Source organism: Lissotriton vulgaris, chromosome 8 (assembly GCF_964263255.1).
Source record: "Lissotriton vulgaris chromosome 8, aLisVul1.2, whole genome shotgun sequence".
NCBI classification, from domain to species: Eukaryota; Metazoa; Chordata; class Amphibia; order Caudata; family Salamandridae; genus Lissotriton; species Lissotriton vulgaris.
This window is the reverse complement of record NC_141696.1, coordinates 644,734,369-644,750,473: the sequence shown is the minus strand read 5'-3', so window position 1 is coordinate 644,750,473 and position 16,105 is coordinate 644,734,369.

The window sequence follows — 16,105 nt, the reverse complement described above, 5'->3', positions numbered from 1 at the left end:
ATTTTCATTTATCCTTTTTTGGAATCAGTACTTTGTTGCTTTCACATTTTTAGCTCAGTAGAATATTTTCTCTTGAACCAAATTATTGTTTTGGAACTCTTGCTTTGAGAACTTTGGTAGCATTGGATAAAGACTAGTAGTAGTAATAACTTTATGTGGTTGAATAACCATCAAAGTATGCACAACAACAAATAAAACAAGAGCACTAGTACATCAATAAACGAGAAAAATAGTACATGTAGTTCATTTCTAAAAAGGGGAACTTATATGCCCCCTGCTACCACAAGATCAAAATGTGCTTATGAAAACTGCAATCAAAAAGATCATTAAAACTTTTCTAAGAGTTCATAATACAATTCATAATGTTCCTCCAGGCAGTAAAATATGTTAAAATTCACACTTAACTGTGCAAAGTGCGATAGATACTGAAGTGCAAGATAATAATAAAATATGTGTTACTTAGAAGATAAGTGAAACAAATAGCTAAAAACCACCTGTACATTTGCAACATTTGCCTCAGATGTGCAATGGGGACAGTGCAACAATTACATAAATTGACTGTGCATAGTGCAAATAGATAATTAGTTAACATACATCAAGCAAAGCAATCAGCTAGTAAACATAGGAATCTATAGCATTTAAAACATATGGGGCCAGATATAGGTAGCCCAATATCGGTTGGTAACGGCCGAAATTCGGTAATTTTGGCTGTTACCGACCGGTATTGTGAAATTGGGATGTAGGAGCCCAAAAAAGACCTATTCGGTAAATACAAATCGGTAAATTCCGATTCGGAATTTACCGAATCGGAATTTTCAGATTCGGTATTTACTGAATCGGAAAATACCGAATTCATATTTACCGAATCAGAAAATAAGAAATGGTAAAAAATGTGAATCAAGATGTAGGAAACTCCTAAAATATCAAATTTCATAAATTTCGGTAATTAAGCGTCAGTAATTACCATGGAGTGAAAGCAGGTGGTAACCAGGTGCAGGCTATAAAAAGGTCCCAAAATGCAACAGTGTGACCTGAATGGCGGCATTCTACATGATAGCAAGGCGGCTAAGGCTACAGGCAGCAGGAGAGAGGATATGGAGATGGGAGGAGCAAGTCTACAGACAGCGGGTCAGACTCTTTCAACTTACAGAGACAGAGATCTTGCAAAGGTACAAGCTACACCCCCACACCATCCTGGACTTGATTAGGGACCTACACCCACTCCTGGAGCACCGAACACCAAGGGCGCACGCCATCCCACCCCATGTGTAGGTGCTCTGTAGCCTACACCTGCTTGCATCTGGGAGTTACCAGGGGGTGATAGCTGCCGTAGATGGGGTGTCCCAGAGCTGCCTGTCCCGTTTCTTCCGGAAGTTCCCGGAGGCCATGATACAGAGAATGCATCATTACATCAGCTTCCCTGACACACATGCGGAACTGCTCAAGACCAAGACTGACTTCTATCAACTGGCACAGTTCCCTCACGTCGTAGGCTGTATTGATGGGACACACATTCCAATCTGCCCCCACCTGCAGCCACAGAATACATCTACAGGAACCGAAAGTTAACCCACTCAATAAATGTGCAGGTGATATGCAATGCTGGCAACATAATTACTGACATTGTGGCCAAATTCCCTGGGAGCACCCACGACTCCTACATATTCCAGAACAGTGGGATCTACACACGCCTTGCTGCTGGAGAATTTGGGGAAGGATACCTGCTAGGTATATCACTGTGACACACCCTGATTGATACTGCAGCAAAATGTATTTTCAGTATGTAACTAATGGCACTCTCTTTTCCACCTAGGCGATAGCGCTTATGCTGTGCGTTCCTTTGTTCTCACCCCCTACCTGAATCCATCTACCCGGAGTGAGAGATGTTACAACGTGGCACACAGATCAACACGCAACGTTGTGGAGCACACCTTTGGACTGTTGGAAAGCAGGTTCCGCTGCCTCCACAAAAGCGGAGGTACACGGCAGTACACACCCATCCTCTGCTGTAAAATCATTGCAACCTGTGCTATGCTGCACAACCACAAAAAGAGGTACAGAAGTTGAAATAACTCATCATGAGGACATTGATGATGGCCTTGAACAGCCAGAGCTCTACGCAGCAGGGGCAGCACCAGCAGCAGATGGGAGACTGAGACGCGCAGAGATCACACACAACTATTTTTAAGTAAGTAAGGAGATACAGCCAGGCAATGCATGTGCATGACTTAGTTTAATAACTGCGCACTACGTCACTCTGCAAATGGCAGACCATGCCAGTAAAATTTGCTACAGCCTTAATTGTAAGTCACGGGTTACTTCACCCAAAAATTGTTAATTAAGGTGTGGGCAGCATTAATGTCTGCGCCCACGCACTACAGTGCTTGATGTCTGCAGCTGGCTTTCAACACTGGCTGGTGATTCTGGGCCTGCAGAATGGCGCCTGCTGCTCCTCCGGGGTTCAGGCACAGGTGTACTATTGCTGCTCCTGCTAGTATTCTCTTCGCTCTCACCCACACCTAGAGCACCAGTGTTTGCTGATTGTGTGGTCAGCAGCAGTTCTATTGCAGATCTCACCTTCCCCATCACCCTAGCGACATCAGTGCAGCAGTGCATGAGCCTCTCCTGCATTAACACAGAGCGCCTACATAGCAGGGAAATGGCCGTTGCTAGACGGTTCACCGCTTTTGTGTGCTGCTGCATGTACTGCCTCTCCCTGCGCCTTCTTGCCCGGTCCTCATCAAGTTTGTCGCAGAGTGCCATCATGGAGTGGGACATGTCCCGATTCCCTCTGCCATTTCCCTCATGCTCTCCGCCATGGAGCTTATGCCCCGGTCTATGTTGCCCATGTTGTGATTCAAGTGCCGCATCTGTCTCTGCACTGATAGTATGGCCTTTCCCTGCAGGAGCTGCACTTTGACCATAGTGGCCTCCAGCCCGCAGAAGACCCCCTCACCCTGCCGACTGGTGCTGTTCTCCCGCACCCTACGGCGTCTTGCACCTGTGTGCACACCCTCGGAGGTGGACTCCAGCCAAGCATTGGTTGACTCCAGTGGAGCAGTTGTGGTCTCACCCTCCCTTTCATCGTCAGAGGACGTCTCCATGACATGGAGAGTGGGTACCGTATGCCTCCTGGGCCTTACCACTACTGAAGAAGTTGAGGCTGGTGAGGCAGACTGTGCTTGGGAATCCTGCTGTGGAGATTCATGCAGCATTGGTGATGCTGGCTGTGCTATTGAGGCTTGCTCTGGTGGTGAAGCTGCCTGTGGTGTTAGCGCGGCGGTTGTTCAGTGCTGGGGCCTGGACTCGTGCGGGCATCCTCACTCCTCCCTTATGGGGTGCCCTTCCCACCTTCTCCTGCGCTGTCCTGCGTGATGACTCTCCTGTGGACAGATATGGACAATAGCTCAGTGGTGCTGCAAACCTGTATTTCACTATTAAATTACAATCCTCTCACACTATCTCAATGTCCTCTACTGCTTCTGGATTATGTGTGTGGCATGCCTTGTTGTTTTGTGTGATGACTGACATGATGGGTTGCAGGCAAGGTAGAAAAGGTCCAAGGATTCTAAGGCTTAAACAACGCTTTGATAAGCTGCTTTTATAGGTGAATGGAGACACACTCGAAGCTCTGGACCTCATGGGCCTCATGTAGAAATACAGGTTTGAGAAGTGATGAGTGTGTACTCCATAGAAGATGACAAAAATTCTTATCAGGAATAATATCCGTTCTTTCAAGTCGTCATACAGAGGACAAAACTATTTCTGGTTGCAGTATAACATCTTTATTATTTTTTGTGGAACATGGACAGCCGACACGTGTTTCGCCCCCTCTTGGCGAGTTGCGCCGGGGCTTTCTCAAGGCTAATTTCACATATATGGCGTATAATATTATGGTTTCCAATTTTAGTAATATCCAAGGTACAGGGAGTTCAATACTCCAGGAGCAGAAGTTCTTCTGTGAGTTTTATTGAGCTATTTCCGTGTTCGGTCCCTGCTCCCAGTCCTCGGTCTTCGGGTTAGTTTACGGGTTGAATCCCAGTCATCTTCTATGGAGTACACACTCATCACTTCTCAAAACTGACATGATGGGTGTTTCAATGACTACCTTAACCCTGGGCGGAGTTGGCGGAGTGGGGCTTCGCGGAGCTACGCAAAGCCCACCTCCGCACTCCGCGTAGCCCCACTACGCAAACACCACTGGCCGCCAGCCCCACCACCCGCCCTCCCTAAATACTTTCAATTAAAGGAGTCAAATAATTAAAACGCACTTACCTTGCCCGCCGCTGCCCGCCGCGTCCCCGGGGCTCGCTATCTTCCTTCCGTCTTCCGTCTTCTTTACTAATGCGCATGCGCGGGCGGCCGCGCATGCGCATTTCTCACGAGAAAATGCGCATGCACGGCCGCCCGCGCATGCGCATTAGTAAAGAAGACGGAAGACGGAAGATAGCGAGCCCCGGGGACGCGGCGGGCAGCGGCGGGCAAGGTAAGTGCGTTTTAATTATTTGACTCCTTTAATTGAAAGTATTTAGGGAGGGCGGGAGGGAGGCGGGTGGCGGCCAGCTACGCTCCGTCTGCGGAGCGTGCGTAGTGCCGCCTGGCTCCGCCCGCTCCGCAAAATGCAGAGTAGGCGGCACTACGCACACTCCGTGCACGGAGCGTAGCTGGCCGCCCACCCACTACCTCTCCCATGATGCATTGCTGGTGTATCCCAAAACCTGGACTGGAGTGTGAGTCACACAGCCACATTGGGGAAGGGGGGAATCGCTGGGCATGCTCCTTACCTTGTTTCGTCGCAGCTCTGGCTGAGCTGTCAGCATCCCCAATCCCAAATACACTCGGGCTCTAGGGTGGACTCCACCAGCAGCTCCAGGTCTGTGAGGGCAGGTGCCCTGATCCTTCCTCCCCCAGTGGCACTGGCCTCTTTCTTCTGTGCTGCCAGCTTCTTTTTGGTAATGATCCTGAGATCATACCAGCGTTTCTTTAAATCATCAATTTCGCGTGGGCTCACCCCTATGGCGTTCACCTTTGCCTGGATTTCCAGCCAGGTCGTCCGTTTCACAGCTTCTGCTACCTGCAGGGACTGTTTCCCAAAAAGCAGGGTGTGGTTTTTGGTCACCTCCTCCACGAGCACCTGAAGCTCACTTGTGCTGAACTTCAGTTTTCTTTTCCTATCAGCTCCTTCCCTCTGTGACTCCTGGGATGCCATCCTGCAGTTCAGCTTAGCTCAGTACAGCCAGTAGCTCAGTTCCTCACAGCTCTCCAGAATGTTCTGATTGTCTGCACCTGCATGGGTGTGGCCACTTCCTGGTAGTGGGGTGAGGTGGATGCACAGGATTGGTTGGTTCCTCGGATGCTTGGTTGTGGGGTGGGGTGGATGCACATGATTTGCTGAATCCTTAATTGCTTGTATTATGAATCTCCGATTCGGTATTTACGATTCGGTAAATACAGAATCGGAAAAATGTACCGATTCTAAAAAATGTACTGAATATTTCAGATTCAGTAATTTTTACAGACTTTTCCCCTACATCTCATTTACCAATTCCCAAATACTGAATCGTTAAAATTCAGAATTTAGGAGTCGGTAAATTTGATTTATCTACATCTGGCCCTTAGTCTCTTATACCACATAGCTTGTAAAAATGTACTTCAGTAAATACTATTTTTAGCGATGTGTCACTTTTTAAGATCCTGATAGCTTCCAGGTGACTGCTAGTAGCCAAGTCGCGGCAGATTGGAACTAGCCATTTGCGGTGTATGGAATGGTACTCCTTGCAGAAGAATAGTACATGTTTCTCATCTTCATTAGTCGACCCACATATAGGACAAATTTTGAGATCTTGGGGGCATATCATCAACAACTGGTGATAATTATCGCTAAGCGCACTTAGCGCTAGGATAATTATCGCTGGATTCTATCGCGGAGATAGCGTGCTATCAGCAACGCTTATCTCCAAAGCGATAGAACTCCAAGCATTAGCTACAAAACAGTTCGATTATCGCTGATCGCACTGTGACAGGCGATACCTTGCTGATAGGCAGGGTGAACTTAGCCATGATATCCACCTTCCATAGGATATCATAGCTAAGTCAGATGAAAAGCAGGTGTAAGGAAAGTAGGAATAACCGAAGTTAGCACTACTTTTCTTATCACTATGCAGGTTAGTGTGAGGCTAGATAATAGGACAAATGTCGGTTAGCAACATTTCTCCCGTTATTCTGGGGAAGAACGCTTCCTTTGCATCTCATTTGAGATGCAAAGCTTGGCATTAAGGGAAAGGGCGCTGAGGCAAGGATTCACGCGATAGCGTGACCTTGCTAATAGGGCGATACAATTATCGCCGCTTTCCAGCCGAAAACAGCCGCTAAAGCAGCGATAATTGTCTTGATAATATGCCCCAAAGTTAGTACACATTTTCTTGTAAAAGACCTCAGTGGTAGGATCGCGTAATGGAATCTTATGTACAACTTTCTAGTTGAAAATGGATATATTAAATCAAGAAATTTTTCATACATGAGGGTAGGATTATGATCTAAAAAAGTGCTGATTGCAGACCCATAATTGGTATTCCTAACATAACGGTCTTATATAAGCCCAGTATCAATGTTTTATCAATTTGTTATCTGATTTTTCAATGGAGGCAGGGTCTTCCCACAAGTTCTGCAATCCAAGCTTAAGAAACCAAGCCTGAGACGGTTTTAACCCATGTAATGTCCCTGGCTCCTTGAAGGTTCGATAGCTCTACCAGTGAGTCTTTAAAAACTCCGAGTTCAGGTGTTGATCAAAGTCGGATACCATAAGCTAGGGTTTTTAGAGTAGCCAAATTGGTAACTCTTTTTATCCCAACATCGAAGTAAATGGGGGTAAATGGCGTGCTAGATGGTAGATCCAATAGCCTTCTGAAAAAAATATTCTCAGCGATCGTCTGTGAATGTAAATTTTCACAGCCCCAGATCTCTGCCCCATAAAGAGCAGCTCCCTGTGCAGTTGCACTGTAAGTTTCCACCGCAGGGGAAATTATGAGCGACGACGTTTGATTGTAAAACCTTAGAATACCATTGGATCTGTGTTCAATCATTTTTTGTTTTTTTTAAACTTGTTTTTATTGGCATTTCATTATTGAACATTACAGATCATGTAATCAGACATATAAACAATACAATGTACTGTATTCACAAAAGTCCATAATGACATCTGTGACATGTGGAGCGGATCTGTAGGCTGAATGCAACAGTATTATTGAAAACAGGGGTGTAAACTAGGAAAAGGAGCATGTAAGTGCAGAGTGTGGGCATAGGGGGTATAATCCGGGTCTAGGTGACGTACGATTCGCTGAGTTGGGCAACATCTTACTGGTGTAATGTGAGAAGGGGCTACGTTGGGCCATTGGTAGGGTTCAATAGTCTAATATGACATGATGTGAGGTACAACTGTCAGCAGCATACATGTGCCATCAGGGGGGTTCAAGGTCTGCGGTCGTGCCTGCGTTGGTGGGTGGGGGGTAGTGGGGTCAAATGGGCTAGCATCGGGTGCCTCCTCGTGTGTTGCTTGTTTAAAATGGTGTAATAGCACGGCCCACTCCATGGAAATAGGGTGTTTTCGGATTCCCATGACCTCTTCTTCGTGTAGCGCGTCCTCCTCCGCCGCCGCCCACTTGCATACCGCTCCCACCCATGCTGCTAGAGAGGGGCCCGTGGGGGATCGCGAGTGCATGGCTATACTCCGTTTTGTGAGCAATAACGCTAGTGAGATGAAAATCTTGTGTGCTTTAAGATGTTTCTGTACCCTGATTATGCCCAGCGCACTAGCTTCCCACGTGTCCAGGGTTGTGAGTCCCGTGAGGTCTCTCAGAGTGTCATGGACAATTTGCCGCAAGGGGCGAAGAGCGAAGCAGTTCCAGAACATGTGGTGAAAGTCAGCCTCTGGGGAGTGGCATCTGGGACAGAGGAATTGGGTGTCGGGGTAGAATTGTTGTAAACGTGCCGGTGTCAGATACGCCCTATGGAGTATATAAAATTGTATATTTTTAAATCGGGCATTCCTAGACACCTTTTTTGGAGATTCGAGGGCTCTAGCCCATTTTGTCTCATGTAGTGGACGTCCGATTTCGTCCTCCCAGGTGGCACACAGGGTCGAAAAGGGTGCGTTTGCGAGTTCACGTAGTGCCTTGTATAGCCAGGTGGTTAAATGCCGTCCAACCCCATATGTAAAATCGTATGTATGACCGGATGTGTGTTTGGCTCTCCGGCCTGGAGGTTGTGATGGGGACGGAAGCCTTCGAGGAGTTGGTGATACCGTAGGAACTGACCCGGGGGGAGACCGTACTTGTCCACAAGGCGTTGAAATGGTTTAATCTTCCCGTCTTCGAAGAGGGATTCCATATCAGTGATCCCACATGCTGTCCATGCCGTTAGCATGTCGGCCGTGTAGTATGTTTTGAGCCTAGGCCAGCCAACCAGTGGGAGTAATGGGGAGTATGGGAGAGTTCCGGGCGACGTGTGGTGAACCTGTAGCATGCATTGGTGCGCTACTGTTACCTGTAAGGGGTATGTACGACGCAGTTTGGTGCCAGGGAGGAGGAGACGGGTGAGTTCCGGAGTGGGAATTCTGCCCTTTGGGTTGTGTGTCTCATTCGCGTGTCGACCCGCATTCCAGTAAGATAGCCATTGAAGTTGTGCTGCTAGAAAGTAGGACTCAAAGGATGGGGCTCCTAGGCCTCCCTGAGTGGTAGATAATTGTAGTGTCTTCAGTGCTATTCTGCATCTGCCCGATCCCCAAATGAGCGTGCCAAGAAGGGAGTTGAGGTTGCGAAAGAAGGTTTTGGGTTGGAGAACCGGCAGGTTCGTAAAGTGATATAAGAGCTGGGGGGGGCATTATTATTTTAGCTAAAGCCACTCGGTCGATTGGGGCTAGCGGGAGTCTGTTCCAAAATCCGACTGCCGACCGAATGCTAGCTTGTGCTCTGCAGTGGTTGCCTTAAAAAATGTCAGCAGGGGAATGGTAGAGACGGATCCCGAGGTACCGGGGGCCTCCGTGCTCCAGGACACTCTGAGTCCCCATCCATATGTCACGAGGGGGTAGGTCTGGATGATATGGATATATCGTGGATTTGTCCCAATTCACTTTGAGTCCGGAGGCGTCCGCGAATTCCGCGAGCGTCATCCATAAGGGGGTTAGGTCATCTGCGATGTCCCGCACATATATTAGAAGGTCGTCAGCGTACATGAAGAGTCGTTGAGTGATGTCCGCGAGTGGAATGCCCCATTGTATGCCCTCCTGACGTAATCTTATGGCCAGTGGTTCGACCGCGAGGGCGAAGAGGAGGGGTGAGAGGGGGCAGCCTTGCCTCGTGCCCTTCCAGGCCTCGAAGGCCGTGGAAATTCGTCTCCCTATCCGGACCCGTGTGGTGAGGCCTGTATATACTAGTCGCGTGTACGCTAGAAGAATGGGGCCGATGTCAAGTTGGTGTAAGACCGAAAATAGATATTGCCAGGTGAGGGTGTCAAAAGCCTTCTCGTGGTCAAGGATGAGACGGGCTGAACGTGGGTACGTGTTTTTCAGCTGATCCTGCACATGGAAGATGCAGGGGATATTCCGGGATGTGTTTCTGCCGGGGACGAACCCGCATTGATCCCGGTGAGCCAAGGGGGCGTATGACCTGTAAATATCTATCTGCTAATATTTTCCCTAGAATTTTACAGTCGGTGGATAAGAGTGTAATGGGACGATACGATGCCATGAGTTGTGGGTCCCGATGCGGTTTCAGAAAGGTCACGATTACAGATTCCCGAAGGGATATGGGTAACGACCCTTGTTCAAGGGCTGTCGCAAACATTAGTGTTAACTGTGGGACTAATAGGGGAGAAAATGCTGTGTAATACTCCAATGGGAGTCCGTCTAGACCAGGGGCATTGTTAAGAGAGAGGGCACGCAGCGCCTGGGTGACATCCGCGGACACTATCGTCAAGTCCAGTGCGAGCTTGTCTGCGTTTGTGATAGTGGGCAGCATTAGAGGATCGAGAAAATGATCTATTAAGGACTGTGAGGGCGGGATCGGGGTGCTATACACCGCCTCGTAATATTGTTGGAACGCTAACAGGATCTCATCCTGGGAGCGTACTAGGGCGCCTTCAGGGTTGATGATTTCGGTAATTGATTTAATGTCAGTGTCCTGCCGCGCCAACCAGGCGAGCATCGTGCCTGTTTTATCTCTTTCTTTATGCATCCGGGTGGCGTAGGCACTGAAATTATATTTACGAAGGTCAGCACAAGCCTCTTGGTAGGCCGTTTTGGCTTTGGCCATGAGTGTAGCTTGTTCCTCGGAGAGGTTGTCTTATTTAGTGGTTGTGGCGAGGTGCTGTTCCACTTTAATGAGTGTCTGCTCAAGTTCCCGTCGAACCCCCGTTATTTCTTTAATACATTCCCCCCGGGCCACCACTTTGAATGCATCCCATTCCACCAGTAGCGATGAAGCTTTGCCTGCAATGTGGATGAAGAAGTTTTGTATACTTTGTGTGTGATCATGCTTAAAGACCTGGTCAGGTAGGCATTCTTGGGGCAGTCGCCAGGTGGGGACCATTGGGTGTAGGGACGCCAGTTGAGTCGTAGTATATGGGCATCATGGTCCGAGATGATCTTGCCCATGTAATCCGTGAACAAGATCTTGGGGAGGATCGGCGCAGAGCAGAGGAATCTGTGTAGGCGCACTGGTAAATTATGGGGGATGGAGTAAAATGAGTATATTCAGGTGTGTGGGTGATGGAGTCGCCAAGCATCTGTGAGAGCCCAGTGTGTGGTTCAGGCTCGGAACTTCTCTGTTTGCTTTGGGGCCGGGGAGCGCATGGGTGGGAGATGTGAGCGGTCTAGGGCGATGTCGAGTGTGCAATTATAATCCCCTCCCAAGAGCCAGGGAATAGCAGTGAACTGAGCCAGGATGCCCGTGAGATGGCCCCAAAACTTGTCCTGTTCCAGGTTGGGGGTGTAAATGCCACCTAAGAGGACTGCTTGGCCATCGAGGAGTCCCTCTAGTAAAGCGTACCTGTCTTCATTGTTCACCACCGTTCTGTGTTCCTGGAAGGGAGTCCCCGGCCTAACCCTGATCAGGGCGCCGCGCGCATATGCTGAATAAGTCATGGCGCAGACTGTGCCGCGCCATTTAGCCTGTAGTTTGCTTATTTCAGTGCCATTGAGGTGGGTTTCCTGCAGGAATACGATTCTGGTATTTTGGCGTTTTATGTACGAGTATACGGTGTAGGGCTTTCTCGGTGTGTGTAGGCCCCTGACATTGAGTGTAAGGACATTAATGTCTGATTGTTGTGTTGCCATTATCCGACCTCCTTGTCACGGTATTCAGGGGGGGCCTGCAGTTAGTAAGATCCCCGATCCAATAGCCCTTGTGTTGGGGGAAGCACCCATGTGAACCGTCGAAATGCTGTCTAATGCGTGTCGTGTACCCTGACTCATGCCATGCTATAAGGGGGGTGGGACAGTAGTTAGAACAAACGGAACTGGGGCCGGGAAACAGTCCCAATACATAGGACACTTTGCCGGTGGCGATATATCCAAACGAATTCCCTACTAGGGGAAAAGGATCTGTGGGGGTGGCAGTGTGTGTGCACGCGAGACTGCGCACGGATCGGGCCTTTGGAGGATCAGTGGATGTCGCGTTTGAGCCAATACATCATTGTGAGATCGTAAATGCAATGCTAAGGGAGTTCAGTGTGAGCCGGGCGCTCCTGAAAATGTCTATGGGGATCATTCATGTTGAAGAGGCACCCAATTGTCCGTCCAGGATAGCATCAGCTGTTTGAGGGGTGACCAGGGGGGGAGTAGTGGAGCCGCTGCCAAACAATGTGTCATCGCTGTCGCCCTCCCCCTCCGATGTGAATATGTGTGGTGGTCAATCGGTGTTTTGCGTGAGGAACAAAGCTTGTAGATCAATCACCACCTGCAGGGCCTCCCGCCGTTCGCGTACTATTTGTGTCCAGTCAGGAGATTCTTGGGGAGAAGACCCAGTTCTTTCAGTGGTGCCATTGTGGGGCCACTTCGGACTGCGTCGTCTGGATCGTGGTGGCTTGGGGCTGGGGTTGCGCTGGGTCTCTGCTCTGGACTGTAATGGGCAGTGCTGGTACGCCCAGTCCTGTGCGTCCTCGGCGGTGGCAAAGAAAATGGCGGAGCCCTTGTGTAGGACCTTGAGGTGAGCTGGGTACAGCAAGGAGTACTGGACACTGTTCGTGTGGAGTCGCCTCTTTACATCAAGGAAGGAGGATCTCTGGTTGAACTGCGTGTGCATAGTCCGGGAAAATCATTATTTGTTTGTTCTCCACTTGTAGGGGACCTGCCGCACGAGCCGCTCGAAGCACCGCGTCCCAAATGCGGAAGTGTAGAAACTTTGCGAGCATCGGTCTCGGGGGCAATCCTGGCAGTGGCCTCCGGGCTGGAACTCTGTGGGCGCGTTCAATGGAAAAAAATGGAGTTCGGTCCGTGGCTGGGGTAAAAGATTTAATCCATGTCTCCATATAGTCCAGAGGGTTCGAGCCTTCAATTCCCTCCGGCAGACCCAGCACGCGGATGTTTCAGCACCTCGACCGTCCTTCCAAATCATCAGCGCGCTCTTCTATGACTGCCATGCGGAGTAGGGCATCCTGTAGCGTGGTTTGCTGCGTCTTAACCATGGGTTGTAGGTCGGCCAGTGTCTTCTCCCCATCCTTTACCTTGTCCGCGAGTTTCCGGTGATCGTCGCGGATCAGGCTAATGTCGGTTGCCAGGGTGCCTAGTCGTTCCTCCATGGACATCCTGGACAATTCATTGGCCGCCAACACTTGGTCCAGTTTCGCTGATAGAGTTGGGTCAGCATGCGACGTGTTAGTTTGCGACCATGCCCGCGTGTGGGGCATATTTTCTGGAGCAGTTTCTGGCACAGAGGGTGTCTGTGTAGCCCTTGGCTTCCCCATGGCGGCAATCATGGGGAATTACGCTCGGTGTCAGAGGCAAGGAGGAGTGTGTCGCTCCGCGGGTGTCCTGCTCAGGTCAGTGAGGACGCAGTGTTGACCGCTGCTCATCTGATAATCACGAGACTTGGGTTGTCAGTGTGCTATCCAGGATAAGTTCGCTGTAGCCCCCAGTTCCTGTGGAGTAGCTCGCCCTGGATGGGCGGGGGGGAAAGGGGGAAACCAAGAGACAGGATCCCCAAATGTAACTGGTATGTTGAACGGGGGTCCCAGCTCCGCGACCCAACAGTAGGAATAGTCCGACTTCTGAGGCAAGAGAGAGTTATTACTCCTCCATGTTAGGGTCAGGCAGCGCTTGCTGCAGACATGGGAGGAGGTTGGCAGTTCAATAAGGTGGCCTCGCATGGCCGTTCACTCAGGGGAGCGCTGCGAGAGGGATATTGGCTCACCTTCAGGTAGCAGGTACACAGGCGCTTCCTGGGGACCACCGCATTCGCTCCTTCACTCGCGGTTCTTCCCGGGCGCCATCTTGGAGTCAGGCGAACCGAGTGTGTAGAGCCTACCAGGAGGGTGAGTCTGGTATGGGAGGGCTTCTTGGTAGCGGTCCCCCGTTGGTTTCATCGTCGTTGTGAGGATGGTGGCTGGGAGGCGTGAGGCGAGAGGCCCCCGACGCCCGAGCGAGGCTGCTGGCGCGGATTCACTGGACCGCAGGCGCCATCTTGAGTCTCGGCGCGCGTCTCCGGTGGTTTAATCATCGTTTTCACAACTGTTGTGCAGGTTGCCAGGGACTGCGGGATCACTGCGGCCGTCGGATATGTTCCGACTGTGGATTTCGATGCGTGTGGCTCTCGGCGATCACGGGTACCGGGTAGGATGCCGGCCTGATCGCGGAGCCTCAGCAGGACACAACCGCCATCGTGGCTTGCTTAGCAACTCCCCGGATCTGTGTTCAATCGTTAATGTAGATTTTTCCAATTGACTAATCCACCTTAAGTTATCCATGAGTCTAACCCCTAAGTAGTCAAAGCTGTGAACTCTAACAAGAGCTTCGCTATCTACATGATTACTTCGACTTCCCTTCTTCAACTTTTCAAATACCATAAACTTGGTTTTATTTATGTTTAATTCTAGACCTCTTGAATTACAAAAATTTGAAAATGTATCAATTAAAATTTAGAGGCCCATTGGTGATTTCGATAAAGACTATCTTTCATTCTGCCACATCTATTGCCACTCTCCAATGAGAGGAATCAGCCCATTTTATTTGTTTTCTTTTCTTTTGGTGGTGAGGGATGGAAGAAGATGGTATGTAATAATGACGATGGGTGTACCAAGTAGTATGAGTCTGTGGAATATGGAGTTGTAATGTGGTTGTGCTTTGTTTCTATAGGTGTATGCGTCTGAGAATGGTAACTCACTTTAGATTCGAAAGATTCCATCAGAGGATACTTCCGCTTTGTTTTCAGGAACATACAGCCTTAGTGAGACTATATGAGAGTAGCCATTATTAAATGATTGATATTTCACATTGTGTTCTCTCTCTACAGGTTTCCCATTCCCAGCTGTTCCTACCCTAATTCCCTTCCCTCGCTTGATGGCCCTAATCCTCTGTGTTATCTTCATCAGAATTGGATATGTCATTAGGTGGATATCATTGTGCATCACCTGGATTCTGAGAAGCTCACATCATTGGTTCCTGAGAACCTTACAATATTTTTCAATAACAACTCCGCAAAGTAAGGGAACATTTCAGTTACTGTGCATTCCATCATTATATTCTCACTCTTTTTGTGACTGACATCAACTGCAGTGAGTACGTTAAAGCAGCTGGGCATTTCTGTGACAATGGGGTCAAGGGATATTGGGAAATACATCACAGACGTTTGAACATCTTCATGTTTTTGAATAGGCACTGAGAGAGCGCAGCCCTCCCTCTCACTGCAAATTGGTGTATATTGTTTTAAATAAACTGGCATCCCTAGTGCCGGGGCGTGACACATTTTCTCTTTCAACTCTAGGAATGCTTTTGTGCAATTGTTGTCAATGGAAGGGTGATCAGACACATCCTTGAGTGTCAGCCTCAGTAAAGGCTTAGCCACTAGGGAAAGGTTTGATATCCACTGTCTACAGCAGCCAACCATTCTCTCTGGTGACACCTTTCTATCTCCTTTTCCAATTATGTGTCCCAGATATTGATCTTCTTTTTGACAACACTCCTGACTATCCTCATGCAATTGCACTGTGATATAAACCTGACAAAAATCAACAGTAGGCCATTCTTCAGTTCATGGAATGGAAAAAATATGTTGGCTGTATTTGGTACCATACGACAACATGGAACATTTATGCTGTTAATCACTTGCACTATTCTGTTCTTCTCATTTAGTTACGGTAAACCTGTGATTAGAGAGTTACATGAACTTCCAATCAATTCCTTCAAAAATCCTTTACTCAGTTTATCTCCAATTATGGGTGACATTTCTGCAACTGCCTCTTGTATTACTTTGTATGATAGTGTTCTTGAATACATGTCATCTGGTTTTAATTGACCTAAAACTAGTTCTGCACATTTATTAATCTGACTTCTTTCTCTGTGAACTCCCATACCTCAGGGTTTACTATTTCTTTCAAATCAGAAGGTACTTTTTCAACTGTCATTTCTGAAAACAATCTTACAGCCGTCTCTGGTTGGGCCATTTGAAACTGTAAATCTTCACCAGGAATCTGATGTGAATGTATCTAGGACCCTATTTAAAACATTCCTGACTGATGCCCTTATGTGGTTATATCAAATCATATCCTTATAAAGGCATAAGAATCGTATCCATATTAAGTCATAGCCAATGCAGTCCAAATACGGCAAGGCTACTCCCATAGACTCCTAGAAAGCACAACGCGTTCTTAAACAAACCAAGCACCCAGCAGCCCGGGAATTCCCCCTGCTTCGGTATTGCTTTGTCCTAGAACTCCTGGAGTCCTGAAAGAACTGCGAGTTCTTAGTGAAGTCTTATGTCCAACCTTACGTCAAACTCGGCACCTTCCAGGTATAAATATACCAACATCCGCCTTAAGCAACACACGGTGGTTTGTAGCAGATCGGCTATCTACTTGCCAGACGCCCTGCTGATGCGAGTGCCGAAGGAAGCCGACC